At 36.1% G+C, this 16,366-nt stretch overlaps 1 protein-coding gene across 17 annotated transcripts in view; it reads right to left on the bottom strand.

Moving 5' to 3' along the window:
• Positions 1-16,366, bottom strand: part of ANKS1B (ankyrin repeat and sterile alpha motif domain containing 1B) — a 1,271,383-nt gene that overhangs the window by 999,412 nt on the left and 255,605 nt on the right. The gene's annotated exons all lie outside the window — the stretch shown is intronic.

Genomic DNA, 16,366 nt, shown 5'->3' with positions numbered 1-16,366 from the left:
GAAAAAAAAAGTACTCAAAGCCAAAACAAAAACTCCATCCAAGATCCTTTGTCTTTAAATACCATCTGAAGTTAGACTAGCAGATTCAAATCCAGACTCCAGGGACTAGTTGTATGGGCTTTGGGAACAATATAAGCATCTTCAGTTTTAGTTTTATAATCTTATATGAATAATAACAGGTCTTCATAGAATTTTGTAAGAATTAAATAAGATGTTGTAAATAAAACTAAAAATATTCATAGTGGCCTATAAGGTACTAGATGAGAACTTCTCCTTCCACATCTCTTTGATCATGTCATCTCCATGTCATCTCTATGTCATCTCCGCCTCACTCATGCCAATCATTGTTCCACCTCAAGAGTTTTGCTGCCATGTCTTTTTTCTCTTCCTGGAATATTAATTCCTCAGATAGCTGACAGCTAATGGTTCCACCTGCTTCAGGTCTTTGCTCAAACACTATCTTCTCCACCCTTCTCTGAGAATACCATGTAAGCCTAAGCCCCTTATTTTACTTCTGCCCTTCCTTCTATACCTTCTCTGCCTTATTTTGCTCCATAGTGTTTATCATCTTTATCATACTATATATTTTCACATTTTTACTTTACCTTCTGTCTCCTCCTACGGAAAGTGGGATCCACTAAAAACATTATCTGGCACATAAGAACTAATCGGTAGCCAGGCACAGTGGCTCACACTTGCAATCCGAGCACTTTGGGAGACTGAGGCAAGAGAATTGCTTGAGCCCAAGTGTTCAAGACCAGCCTGAGTAAGATAGTGAGACCCCATCTCTACAAATTTTTTAAATTAGCTGGGGATGGTGGCATACACTTATAGTTCCAGCTACTTGGGAGGCTAAGGGGGAGGATCACTTGAGCCCAGGAGTTGAGACTAGAATGATCCATGATCACACAACTGTACTCCAGCTTGGGTAACAGAGCAAGGCCATGTCTCAAAAAATAAAATAAAATAAAATAAAAACCTAGCCAATAAATAGAGGCTATTGTTATAATAATAAATATTATAATGCAACATCTCTGTGAAATATTCCAGGAATCAGCCCTAACGGCAGCATCATTTCTGGCTAACACACAGCATGTCAGGTAAAAGTGTATGTCAGACAAGAAAAATGGTTGGCTCATATAAAGGCATAGGGAAAGTCACAAGTAAAAAATCAATGAGGGTAAGTTAAATAGTATCCCATAACATCAAGTTAAATTTAAAAATAGGAGAAAATACTGGAATGCTAAAGTATGTGCTCTCAGCAATAATGAACCAGAACAAAGAAAGACTGAATTGTGACTTAAGAGATGATTATCACATCAAAAGCCACAGGAAAGGAATGAAAATCAGGCTTTTTGCCAAAGAAAACCAAATCAGTGAGGTAGAATTACAGTTAAATTAGTAAGACTTGAAAAATGATTACAAATGGGAAAAGAAAAATTTGTAACTACTGTAAGATTTCTAGGTTGTCCAATTGTGTGTATGGTGATAATCTTATGTGAATTAGAATTCAGTGAGAAAAAATAGGGCAACTTGAGTTAGGTTTTAGGAATATTAAACTTTGGGTGCCTGAAAACTATCCAAGTTAGTATGCCCAGAGTGAACTTGGTAATATAAATACATGTCAAAGGAAGGTTGGGAATGGTGATGAAGGACTGGGGATCTTTGACATACAGTGGTAGTTGAGTTCGAGTTCGAGACTAGCCTGACCAACATGGAAAAACTCCATCTCTACAAAAATACAAAATTAGCCAGGCATGGTGGCACATGGCTGTAATTCCAGCTACTCAGGAGGTTGATGCAGGACAATTGCTTGAACCTGGGTGGTGGAGGCTGCAGTGAGCTGAGATAGTGCTATTGCACTTCAGCCTGGGCAACAGGAACGAAACTCCATCTCAAAAAAAAAAAAAAAAAAAAAAAAAAAAAAAAAAAAAAACTAATTCAAATACTTTCCTCCAATATACCATATTACTTGGCTCCAATTTTATAGGGGTAATAATTTGCTCCAAGTAGAAATAATATTTCAAGAGTTATATATCCAACCCCTAAATCCTCAATTTCGGAATAGATATCTGAACTGAGAGAAAGGAGGCTAAATGGGAACTAAAGATAACAACAAATCGTGTACTTCTGTTTTCCTTGAAGTTTAGAGAAAGTTATGAAAACATTACAGGACATCTAAACATGAGTGGTACAGATATACCTTGTTAACATACCGTGGGATACAGTTGGAACTATGGATATTGAGGCTAAGCATGGGCTGGTAAGGGAGCATGAGAGAGTACCATGGGATATGACAGCTGAGAAGCTGAGTATACATCATGCACCACCAGCAGTGTCTTTTTACCATGGTGATTCAAGTGACAACTAATGCTGGTTAGACATGATTCTCCTTTTTTACTTAAACTAATTTTTCCTTGAAAAGGTAATTTATTAATGTGGTAATAAAATACACACAACAGAAAAATGCATGCAATGAAATTTGCTCCCCTGCCACAGGCAGCCACTATTGAAACTTATTTTTATAAATATTTAGAGAAATATTGAATGAACCATTACATACTTCAGCCTCTCTTCTAGCCTGGGTGATCTCAAAAAGGACTACACCTACTGAAAGTGAGATTCTTGGAACTAACATATAGAGCCACATACAGTGAGAATGTTCCTTTGAGTCAGAGGCTATATCTTATATTTTTTACATTCCCAGAGTATCTGACATGTACTCATAACTTTTCAGAGAAAAATGTTTATTTCATGAAGTAATAAAGTCACAAGAGTGATAAATTCCTTAAGTTTTCATTATAAAATTAGGAAAGCCAGAAATTACAAGGCAAGCAGAAAAAAATAAAAATAGTTTTTGAAATATATTTCATTTTGAACCTATTTATTTCCCGTATTTTTCCAGTTGAAAAAGTTACTGATCAAGCTGAAGTGCTAATTTAAATATACTGAGCAAAGTACATATTCTCTAAATAGATATTTCAGGAAACCTAAAAATCAGTTTTTAAACATCAGAAAGCAAAGGCTCTATAAACTGCAACAAGAATTTATAAGCATTTTATTATAACATTTGATAGTTTATAAAATAAACCATAGAGCTGCATGCTAGTTTAGAAAAAAGTACAAAAGCAGGCTGAGTATATGAAGAACTAGATTTTATCATTGATGTAAAATGTGGTACATATACACCATGGAATACTATGCTGCCATAAAAAAGAACAAGATCAGGATTCCCAGGCAAGATGGCTGCAGAGGAACAGCTTTCCAACTGAGGTACCCAGCTAATCTCGCACACTGGATGCAGCCCACGGAAGATGAGCAGAAGGAGGGTGAAGAATTGCCTTACCCAGGAAGTGCAAGGGGTTGGAAAACTACTTCCCCTGGCCAAGGGAAGTTGTGACTGAGGGACGGTGCTGTCTGGCCCACATACTGTTTTTCCCACTGTCTTCACAACCTGCAGACCAGGAGATTCCCTCATGTGCCTACACCATCAGGGCCCTGGATTTCAAGCACAAAACTGAGTAGATGTTGGGGCAGACACTGAGCTAGCCACAGGGTTGGTTTTTGTTCTTTTATTCACACCCCAGTGGTGCCTGAAACAACAGCAAGACAGAACCATTGACTCCCCTGGAAAAAGAGCTGAAGCCAGGGAGCTAAGTGGTCTTGCTTTCTCAATGGATCCCACCCCCATGGAGCCCAACAAGCTAAGATCCACTGGATTGAAATTCTCACTGACAGCACAGCAGTCTGAAGTCAACCTGGGATGCTCAAGCTTAGTGGCAGGAGGGGCATCCACTATTACTGAGGCTTGAGTAGGCAGTTTAACCCTCGCAGTGTAAACAAAGCCACCTAGAGGTTCAGACTAAGTGGAGCCCACCTCAGTGCCATAAAGCTGCTGTAGCCAGACTGCCTCTCTAGATTCTGCCTCTCTGGGCAGGGCATCTCTGAAAGAAAGGCAGCAGCCCCAGTCAGACTTATACATAAAACTCTCATCTCCCTGGAATAGAGAACCTGGGGGAATGGACAGCTGTGGGCACAGCTTCAGGAGACTTAAACATTCCTGCCTGCCATCTCCAAATGAGATGAGCAGATCTCCCAGCACAGTGCTTGAGCTCTGCTAAGGAACAGACTACCTCCTCAAGTGGGTTCCTGACCCCATGCCTCCTGACTGGGAGACACCTCTCAGCAGGGTTCAACAGACACCTCATACAAGATAGCTCTGGCTGGCATCTAGTGGGTGCCCCTCTGGGACAAAGCTTCCAGAGGAAGGAAGAGGCAGCAATCTTTGCTGTTCTGCAGCCTCCACTGGTGACTCCCAGGCAAACAAGGTCTGGAGTGGACCTCCAGCAAACTCCAGCAGACCTCCAGCAGAGAAGCCTAACTGTTACAAAGAAAACTAACAAACAGAAAGTAATAGCATCAATATCAACAAAAAGGATGACCACAGAAAAACTCCATCTGAAAGTTACTGACATCAAAGACCAAAGGTAAATAAATCCACGAAGATGAGGAAAAAACAGCATATAAAGGCTGAAAATTCCAAAAACCGGAACTCCTCTTCTCCAAAAGATCACAACTCCTCACCAGCAAGGGAACAAAACCGGATGGAGAATGAGTTTGATGCATTGACAGAAGTAGGCTTCAGAAGGTGGGTAATAACAAACTCCTCTGAACTAAAAGAACATGTTCTAACCAAATGCAAGGAAGCTAAGAACCTTGATAAAAGGTTACAGGAACTACTAACTAGAATAACCAGTTCAGAGAACATAAACGACCTGAGGGAGCTGAAAAACACTGCAGGAGAACTTCATGAAATATACACAAGTATCAGTAGCTGAATCGGTCAAGTGGAAGAAAGGGTATCACAGACTGAAGATCAACGTAATGAAATAAAGTTTGAAGACAAGATTAGAGAAGAAGAATGAAAAGGATTGAACAAAACCTCCAAGAAATATGGGACTATGTGCAAAAACCAAACCTACATTTTATTGGTGCACCTGAAAGTGGCAGGGAGAATGGAACCAACTTAGAAAACACACTTCAGGATATTATCCAGGAGAACTTCTCCAACCTAGCGAGACAGGCTAACATTCAAATTCAGGAAATACAGAAAACACCACAAACATACTCCTTGAGACGAGCAACCCCAAGATATATAATGGTCAGATTCACCAAGGGTGAAAATAAGGAAAAAATGATGATCCCCTAACAGTGGATCTCTCTGCAAAAACCCTGCAACCCAGGATAAAGTAGGGGTCAACATTCAACATTCTAAAAGAACTTTTAACCCAGAATTTCATATCCAGCCAAACTAAGCTTCATAAGTGACTGAGAAATAAAATCCTTTACAGACTATCAAATGCTGAGGGATTTTGTCACTGCCAGGCCTGACTAACAAGAGCTCCTGAAGGAAGCAATAAATATGGAAAGGAAAAACCAGTACCAGCCTCTGCAAAATAATGCCCACTGTAAAGACCATAGACACTATGAAGAAACTGCATCAACTAAAAGGCAAAATAATGAGGTAGCACCATAAAGACAGAATCAAATTCACACATAATGATATTAACCTTAAATGTAAATGGACTAAATGCCCCAATTAGTCCATTTACACAGGCTGGCAAATTGGATTCAGAGTCAAGACCCATCAGTGTGCTGTATTCCGGAGACCCACCTCACATGCAAAGACACATATAGGTTCAAAATAAAGGGATGGAGGAATATTTACCAAGTGAATAAAAATAATAATAATAAAGCACGGGTTGCAATCCTAGTCTCTGATAAAACAGACTTTAAACCAAGAAAGATCAAAAAAGAAAAAGAAGGGCATTACATAATGGTAAAGGGATTAATGCAACAAGAAGAGATAACTGTCCTAAATGTATATGACCCAATACCAGAATACCCAAATTCATAAAGCAAGTTCTTAGAGACCTACAAAGAGACTTAGACTCCCACACAATAATAGTGGGAAACTTTAACATCCCACTGTCAATATTAGACAGATCAACAAGACAACAAGATCAACAAGAAAATTAACCCAGGATATTCACAACTGAAACTCAGCTCTGGAACAAGTGGACCTAATAGCTATCTACAAAACTCTCCACCCCAAATCAAAAGAATGTGCATACTTCTCAGCACCACATCATCACACATATTTGAAAATTGACCACATAATTGGAAGTAAAACACTAGTCAGCAAATGCAAAAGAACAAAAATCATAACAGTCTCTCAGACCACAGTGCAATCAAATTAGAACTCAGGATTAAGAAACTTACTCAAAACTGCACAATTACATGGAAATTGAACAACCTGCTCCTGAATGACTACTGGCTAAACAACAAAATTAAGGCAGAAATAAATAAGTTCTTTGAAACCAATGAGAACAAAGACACAACATACCAGAATCTCTGGGACACAGCTGAAACAGTGCTTAGAGGGAAATTTATAGCACTAAATGCCCACAGGAGAAATCAAGGAAGATATAAAATCGACACCCTAACATCACAATTTAAAAAACTAGAGAGGCAAGAGCAAACAAATTAAAAAGCTAGCAGAAGACAAGAAATAACTAAGATCAGAGAGAACTGAGGAGATAGAGACATGAAAAGCCCTTCAAAAAAATCAATGAGTCCAGGAACTGGTTTATTGAAAAGATTAACAAAGCAGATAGACCACTCATCAGAAAAATAGAAAAGAGAGAAGAATCAAATAGGCACAAGAAAAAAATGATAAAGGAGATATCACCACTGATCCCAGAGCAATACAAACTACCATCACAAAATACTATAAACACTTCTATGCAAATAAACTAGAAAATCTAGAAGAAATAGATAAATTCCTGCACACATATACCCTCCCAAGACTAAACCAGAAAGAAGTCAAATCCCTGAATAGAATAATAAAAAGTTCTAAAATTGAGACAGTAATTAATAGCCTACCAACCAAAAAAAGTCCAGGACTAGATGAATTCATGGCCGAATTCTACCAGAGGTCTCCAAAGAGGAACTGGTACTACTCCTTCTAAAACCCTTCCAAACAATAGAAAAAGAGGGAATCCTCCCTAACTCATTTTATGAGGCCAGCATCATCCTGATACCAAAACCTGGCAGAGACACAATAACAAAATGAACAAACAAAAAAATTCAGGCCAATATCCATGATGAATATCAAGGCAAGAATCTTCAATAAAACGCTGGCAAATCAAATCCAACAGCACATCAAAAAGCTTATCCACCACAATCAAGTTGACTTCATCCCTGGGATGCAAGGATGGTTCAATATGTGCAAATCAGTGAACATAATCCATCACATAAACAAAATCAATGAAAAAAACCACATGATTATCTCAATAGATACAGAACAGACCTTTGATAAAATGTAACATCCCTTCATGTTAAAGACACTCAGTAAACTAGGTATTGATGGAACATAGCTCAAAATAATAAGAGCTATTTATAACAAACCTATAGCCAATACCATACTAAATGGACAAAAGCTGGAAGCATTCCCTTGGAAAACCAGCACAAGACAAGGATGCCCTCTCTCACCACTTCTATTCAACATAGTATTGGAAGTTCTGATCAGGGCAATCATACAAGAGAGAGAAATAAATGATATTCAAATAGGAAGAGAGGAAATCAATTATCTCTGTTTGAAGATGACATGATTGCATACTTAGAAAACCTCATCATCTCAGCCCAAAATCTCCTTAAGCTGATAAGCAACTTCAGCAAAGTCTCAGGATACAAAATCAATGTGTAAAAATCAGAAGTATTCCTATACACCAATAGTAGACAGAGAGCTAAATTATGAGTGAACTTCCATTCACAATTCCTACAAAAAGAATAAAACACCTAGGAATACAACTTAAATGAGACGTGAAGGACCTCTTCAAGAAGAACTACAAACCACTGCTCAACTACAAACCACTATGTAAGAGAGGATACAAGCAAATAGAAAAATATGCCATCCTCCTGGATAGGAAAAATCAATATCATGAAAATGGCCATACTGCCCAAAGTAATTTATAGATTTAATGCTGTCCTCATCAAGCTACCATTTACTTTCTTCAAAGAATTAGAAAAAACCACTTTACATTTCTTATGGAACCTAAAAGGAGCCTGTATAGCCAAGACAATCCTAAGCAAAAAGAACATAGCTGGAGGCATCACACTACCTGACTTCAAACTATACTACAAGGCTACAGTAACCAAAGTAGCATGGTACTGGTATCAAAACAAATAGACCAATGGAACAAAACAGAAGCCTCAGAAATAACATTACACATCTAAAATCATCTGGTCATTGACAAATGTGACAAAAACAAACAATGGGAAAAGGATTTGCTATTTAATAAATGGTGTTGGGAAAATTGGCTAGCCACATGCAGAAAACTGAAACTGGACCCCTTCCTTACACTTTATACAAAAATTGAGATGGATGAAAGATTTAAATATTAGAACTAAAACCATGAAAACCCTAGAAAAAACCTAGGCAATACCATTCAGGATGTAGACATGGGCAAAGATTTCACAACTAAAACACCAAAAGCAATTGCAACAAAAACAAAAATAGACAAATAGGATCTAATTAGACTAAAGAGCTTCTGCACAGCAAAAGAAACTATCATCAGGGTGAACAGGAAACCTACAGAATGGGAGAAAATTTTTGTAATCTATCCATTTGACAAAGGGCTAATATCCAGAATCTACAAAGAACTTAAATAAATTTACAAGAAAAAAAAACCATCAAAAAGTGGGAGAAAGATACGAATAGAGGCTTTTCAAAAGAAGACATTTATGTGGCCAAAAAACTTAGAAAAAAAAAGCTCGTCATCACTGGTCATTAGAGAAACGCAAATCAAACCACAATGAGATACTATCTCATGCCAGTTAGAATGGTGATCATTAAAAAGTTAGGAAACTACAATCCCAGCTTCTAGGGAGACTGAGGCAGAGAACTGCTTGAACATAGGAGACAGAGGTTGCAGTGAGCCGAGATCACACCACTGCACTCTAGCTCTGGCCACAGAGTAAGACTCTGTCTAAAAAAAAAAAAAAAAAAAAAAAAAAAAAAAAAAAAAAGTTAAGGAAACAACAGATGCAGGTGAGAATGTGGAGAAACAGGAATGCTTTCATGCTGTTGGTGGGAGTGTAAATTAGTTCAATCGTTGTGAAAGACAGTGTGGCATGTCCTCAAGGATCTAGAACTAGAAATACCATTTGACCCAGCAGTACCATTATGGGATACACACCCAAAGGATTATAAATTATTCTACTATAAAGATACATGCAGATGCATGTTTATTGCAGCACTATTCACAATAGCAAAGACCTGGAACCAACCCAAATGTCTATCAATGATAGACTGAATAAAGAAATTGTGGCACATATACACTATGGAATACAATGTACCTATAAAAAAGGATGAGTTCATGTGCTTTGCAGGGACATCAATGAAGCTGGAAACCATCATTCTCAGCAAACTAACACAGGAACAGAAAACCAAACACTTCATGATCTCACTCACAAGTGGGAGTTGAACAATGAGAACATGTGAGAACAGGGAGGGGAACATCACACACCAGGGCCTGTCGGGGGGTGGGCAGCTAGGGAAACGATACTATTAGGAGAAATACCTAATATAAATGATGGGTTAATGAGTGCAGCAAACCATCATGGCATCTATATACCTGTATAACAAACCTGCACTTTCTGCACATGCATCCCAGAACAGAAAGAAAGAAAGAGAGAGAGAAAGCAAGCAAGCTAAATTTTGAAAAGAGATTACAAGATCATATCCTTTGCAGGTATATGGATGGAGCTAGAGGCCATTATTCTTAGCAAAGTAACACAGGAACAGAAAAACAAATACTACATTTCTCACTTATAAGTAGAACTAAATGATGAGAACACATGGACACATAGAGTGGAACAATACATACTGGGGCCTATTGGAGGGTAGATGGTGGGAGGCAGGAGAGGATCAGAAAAAATAACTAATGAGTGCTAGGCTTAATACCTTGGTGATGAAATAATCTGTACCACAAACCCCCATGACACAAGTTTAGCTATGTAACAAAACTGCACATGTACTCCTGAACTTAAAATAAAAAAAAAAGAAACCAGAGGCAATTGCAAAGACAATAAATGATAGCTTTGATTATATTAAGAATTAAAATATCAAAACATTCCCCAAAAAATAAAAATAAAGAAAACCAAAGCAGAGTAGTCACAAATTTTTTAAATTTTTTCAAAGAACTAGATTTTATAATTTGACTTAAGAAACAACATAACAAAGACTGCGGTAATGAAGATGCAAAATTTTTAAATCTAAGCATGTCACTGTTTACTAAATTAGTAAAATAAAAGTAAGTGAAATATACATTGAAATTCACACTTTCTGGTGCTTTTAGTTCAATAACCAATATTAGAAGCTATTTTCTAGCATATCCTCACATCTTTGTAGTTTTCCAGGCAATGGTTAACAATATCTTCCTTTCTCTAAACTGATCAAGAAATCTTGATAACAAATTATTTTGACCTCATGATACTATATCAGCTTCCCCTAAGTGCTTTCTCTAATTTATAGCCTAACAGGCAGAAATTCTGCCTTAATTATTAACATAGTATCTGATTTAAGTAACCTCTTCTATGTAGATACTTAATTATAATAAATGATGACTATCAGGATCTCCCAGCAAAATGACCTTCTATTCTTGTAAGCCTACAGATATAGGAGATGACTTTTGTCTCAAGCACAACAAAATTTAGAGGTTCACCTAAAATAGAGATTAAAGAAAAAGACCTTTCAGTTCCTATAGCTATTGTTTCATTAATTTTAGCATATATGTAATTTGCCAATAATCTAATGTAGTCTCTCTATATTTTTAATTATTTTTAGGCATATCTTTCTCTCCTTTATGAATATACTTTTACAAGTTACTTCTAAAGCTAAGTCTATTTCTAAAACTGCTCTTTTGGAATGACAAGTCATCTTTTCTCTCAGAATGACATGTACAACATAACTTTAATGTTTTATGGATGGAGAGGAAAACAGGATTAATAAAGCAAATCTTATTTCAGTACAAATGGGAATATGTGACTGGAGAGGTACATTTATGCTGAATAATTTTCAAGTTATATGTAACTTTATTCTGCAGTTTTCTATTCCTGTGGGAATGTGAGAACAGGTGAAGTATTTGTCACAAACCACAAAAAAAATATGAACTAAAGTAATAACATTACAATAACTAAGCTCATATCTAAAAGATGTATTCTGTGAACATTTCCCAAGACAACAGCCTTAGAAAATGGAGTAGTGTTAATTTCAACTAAAGTTCTCCATATTGAACTATGTCTTACGGGTCTAATGTTTTGATGCATCTTTAAATAACAGATTTTGAAAAATCTTCATACATCTTGATAACTTTCTCAGCTTTAATTGTGTTGATTCTAACAATCCTAAGGAGAAAAATTAATGCCTAAAGCCAATGTTGACACCAGAAAGATATTAAAATACAGATGGCCCTCTTTATCCACGAGTTCCACATCTGCAGACAAGAAAAGTTGACTAAGAAACTTGAGCATCCATGGATTTTAGTTTCCTTGGGGTTCCTGGAACCAATCTCCTGCAGATATTGAAATATGACTATATCTGGAATATACAGATGAAATGAGACATTGGGAATAGCAAAAATGGGAGAAATGAAGGAGTGACGTTTCAAATGGATTAATTTTTACTTAAAATTTCATAGGAATAGATTGATTTCTCCTTTTTGAGAGTCAACCACATTTCTCAACATACACTAAATAGTATAGAATTTGGTGAGGCACAAATTCCCTGAACTTGATCAATAGAAATTTCTTACTTAAAGTACAAGACCATCATTAAAAGTTTCACTTACAACTGTAAACCCCAAGAAAAAAACACATGCTCTGAAGCATTCTTCACACTGTCCTTAAGTCCCTGTGTCCACCTCTTCCTCTGCATTGAGATTAATTTCTGAAGGAAATCCCGAAATCAAGCAAATAAAACGCTACAGCTACAGGCATTCTTTTTTTACTCTGCTTAGTTCCTCTTTCTTCAGTACTAAAATTAAAGCTACACAACTGCCTCAGCAGCCTGAATAAATGTTCTATTTTTGAAGGATTAGAAACATGCAATGGAAAAGATGTTATAAACAAAACAGTAACTTAAAAAGATACTTCAGGCTGGGCGCCATGGCTCACGCCTGTAATCCCAAAACTTTGGGAGGCTGAGGTGGGAGGATCACTTGAGGTTAGGAGTTCGAGACCAGCTTGGTCAATATGGTGAAACCCTGTCTCTATTAAAAATACAAAAATTAGCCAGGTGTGGTGGCACATGCCTGTAATCCCAACTACTCAGGAGGTTGAAGCAGGAGAATCACTTGAACCCAGGAGACAGAGGTTGCAGTGACCCAAGATAACACCACTTCACTCCAGTTTGGGTGACAGAGAGACACTCTGTCTCAAACAGAGAAACAAACAAACAAACAAACAAACAAACAAAACTTCAGGAGTATCTTTAGGAGCCCAAGAAGCCCTTCTAATGAAAAAAAAAACCACATATGTCTATTAAGGGGATCCTGATGAAAAGACTCAGGATGTTCAAAGTCTTAAGTTTGTTTTAAAAACCTTCAAAGTATTAATAGCTATTCTAATATCTAATTAAATAAACAAAGAGAACAATATAAGGAAACATAACATAACTGATCACTGCAATTGTGCATATATGCACATGCATAAATAACCACTGATTAAAAACAGAAATAACATTCATGTTAAGAAACACTGAGGTGAAATACAACCAACTAATGAAAAACATAAAACAGTAAACATTGTGCAAATTCGTCACAAACTCATCTTCATCAGATTTTTACAATGTCTCTAAGCACTTCAAAAAACAACATTAAGAAGAGAAAAATATGATGGAGGTTTTATCCATGTGGCTTTTCATTCAGGGCCTCCATGCTTGTAATTTGTAAACAACTACAAACAGCAGCCTAAATGTTCTATCTAATCACTTGGAAAAAAGCACTAAAATCATTTTTTGTGGTTCATTTTTAAGCACAAATTGCATCAGATTGTGAAAGTATTTTGATGCTATAAACAAACAGTAAAATTATAATTCACAATATTATTAAGAAAACACAATATAACCTGTTTTTATTCTTTTTAAAAATCTAACTGATTTAAATTAAATGCCATGCTTTATTTGTCATACAAAATATAAATTCACCTTTAATATTAATAATTATACTTAAATTAAAATTAACTTCACAATACAACATTTAACTACTGATCTAAAATACATAATTTCTTATTTTTAAAATACATTCCATAAAAGACAATGATTTTCTAAATACTTAATGGTGCTCAAAAAACCAGAAAGAACCACATAATAGGAGTTCATGAGCCATTTAAGGTTGGAAAAATATGCTCTTAGATAAGCCTGATTATTCCCACTCTACCAGTAAAAACAAAAAGACTCAGTTATATAAGTAATTTCTGTCCAGATTTACATAACTGGTGAGCAGCAACACTAGGGTTTAAATGAGGGCTGTGTAACTCTCAGCTTATTCTATGAAATCATGATATCAATGAAAAAATGAATGAATTTTATTTCCCCAAGGTTTCTGAATAAGAAGCTATTTCCATACATTGTTAGGTGGTTTCATTGTGTCATCAATAATAATATAGATATAATTAAGAAAATAATTCAGTGTAACAAATATTTTCTCTAGTCCCTATCCATGTATTTAGTACTCAAAAATGAAATGCTGATGTATTAGCAAACTGACCATCAACCAGTCCAAATTAAAATTCCATTTGCCAATGTTATCAATGACTTCCTAATGTAAACTCCAAAGGTACTTTTGCAGTTTTCATTGCTTGTGGCATCAGCAGTCAGTCATTTTCCCTCAAATATTCTCATTTAGTTCCTGTTATATTACCCTGAATTTTTTCTACCTCTTCATTCCCTTGCTTGTACACAATCATTGTAATGACATAGATATAAATATTAACAAAAGTGTACCAATGCATCAAAAAATATGACACAGTCAGCAACGTTATCTAGGACAGAGAGAGGTATAAACTTCTAGGTCCCAAAACTCTCACTAAGAGATACGTGGTTGTGAATGGTTGTATTGGAATGTCACATCAGGTCAGACCTTAGGAGGCAGTACTGTCTCATCTGGGCATAGTCTTAAATACAGAAGCAATCAACCTGCATCTGAGACAGGGGCATTTTTTTCTAACTTCAAGTTGTGTAACATATAACATGATTGTAAGATTGTATAGTAATACGTAACACATTCAAGTAGTTTTTTAAATCCTTAATCCTCACCCTCAGACTCTCTCTAGTCTGGTAAAGCCTAGTCCCTATAAATTCCTACATTGAGTGTCATGGAACTGTAACTACAAGTCCCTGGAAGTCATTCTATATAATCTATTAAATCTCTTTCATATACTCATATTCCCAATATTCATCATACCCCCAAAGCTGTGATGCTTTAAAGGCTCAGGCCTGAAACCCTTTCTCCTTCCTTCAATATATCAAGCTTCTACTTTTGTGTTTATAATTCCACAACCAAATCTCTTTCCCTAAAACCTTTCCCAAGCTCCCTTCTCAAACCTCTCCCTGCTAGGCATCACCATCTTGGAATTTTGCAGTCACCTCAAGGTTAACATGTGTAAAACTAAACATCCTCTTTCAATCACAGCCAGTTTCCCTTCTTCTTGTTTTTTAAGTTGCAGAAGAGAGTGATCCCTGATTCCTCTCTTTTCCCTCTCTCCTGCAACCTATAGCCACCAAGTCCTGTAAATTCAGCTTTCATAAATTTCTTTCGTGGCCACCCCAACTCTCATCTCGGTCTGCATTCCCAGAGAAATGCAATCGTCTCTTAATTGATTACTATACAAACTGTCTCTCCCTCTTCCTCTGCTCAATCTATAGTTCACACTTCACTTCCTGTTCAAAAATCTTTACTGGATCTCCACTGTCTATAAAATATCTTTCATACTACTTATCCAATTATTAAAAATTCTTGTTGTCTCCCTGTCTCTACAACCTCTTCTCTCTCTTCTCCTATACATCAGTCATCCAATTTAGTCAAATTGATCCAAATACATCCAGTCTCACTTATGTGATGTTGCTTGGAAAGTTCTCACTGCCTAGAATGCTCTCCTTTCTCTCCTACACTTAACTAAGCCCTACCTTTCAAAATTGGATTGCTATCTCAAATCTCTCTTATTAAACATGTGAAAAATGAACCATTTTCTCACAATCCTTGCCAAAAAACAACACCTAAACTCCTAAACAATCCATCTAAAAGAAACACATGGGTACACCATGAATCTGAAAGTCAGGAGAAGAATAATGATGTATGAATGCAAATTTCTTTTTCCTTCCATATTGAAAGCACTTTTGCCCTCATGTGTTTACTTTCTATTCTTAAAGGTAGAGACTTAATTCTATTTTCTACCACTCTTAAAGGCTTATTATGCAGTTATTATGATTGTGACTAGCTAGCTCATCTTGTTATAGAAAGTATCACGGAACTAGGTTAGGTTTAAATATCCATATGGAATAACTTCATTTTATTTGGGTGCCACAAATTGCAACACTGACCCTTCCCAGAAGTCTATTCATGTCTACCATGAACATCAAGGTAATGTTTGTGGCCAGATGAAAGTAAAAACAGTCTAAAGTGAGTGCCTCACCGATTTTATTTCCTTCAAATGGATTTGAAATAGACTATTTTATTAGTTGCTTTAAATATTATTGATATTTATAAAACATACTTCAAGTAAATCTGTCTAAAATTGGCTTGAAAACTATCTGAAGAGAGATTTTTCTTTAGATTCTGGGACAAATACTTCTCATGGAATACCTTTCCAATACTGTAGCATAAAAAAAAATTAGAAATCATTATTTTCTTTCTTATCAAACTAATTTTTCAATTTTCATTTGTTCATTCATTTGGCAAATAATACTGAGTATATACTTATGCCAGAATTTTTCTAGATACCTGTAATACAGCAATAAACTAAGTACATAAAGCTGCTGCTCAAGCTTGCATTCTAGTGGAAGGAGATAGAAAATAAGTAAGCAAATATATATGTCAAATTATGATAAGTGTTGTAAAGAAAGATAAAACAGGGTAGTGGAAATAGAGAACACTAAGAAGGAGAAGAGAGAAGACTTTACTGACAAGGTGAGATTTGAACAGATAGTTTAAGGATTATAGCTATTCATAAAATTTGGAACATTAGCATAGCCAAAATTCAGGTAATACTGTGATGTAGTAACCTAATGTTTTCTAGTTACATCATT

The sequence above is a fragment of the Saimiri boliviensis genome, chromosome 7, assembly GCF_048565385.1.
Source record: "Saimiri boliviensis isolate mSaiBol1 chromosome 7, mSaiBol1.pri, whole genome shotgun sequence".
NCBI classification, from domain to species: domain Eukaryota; kingdom Metazoa; phylum Chordata; class Mammalia; order Primates; family Cebidae; genus Saimiri; species Saimiri boliviensis.
This window is presented reverse-complemented; position numbering and strand designations above follow the sequence as displayed.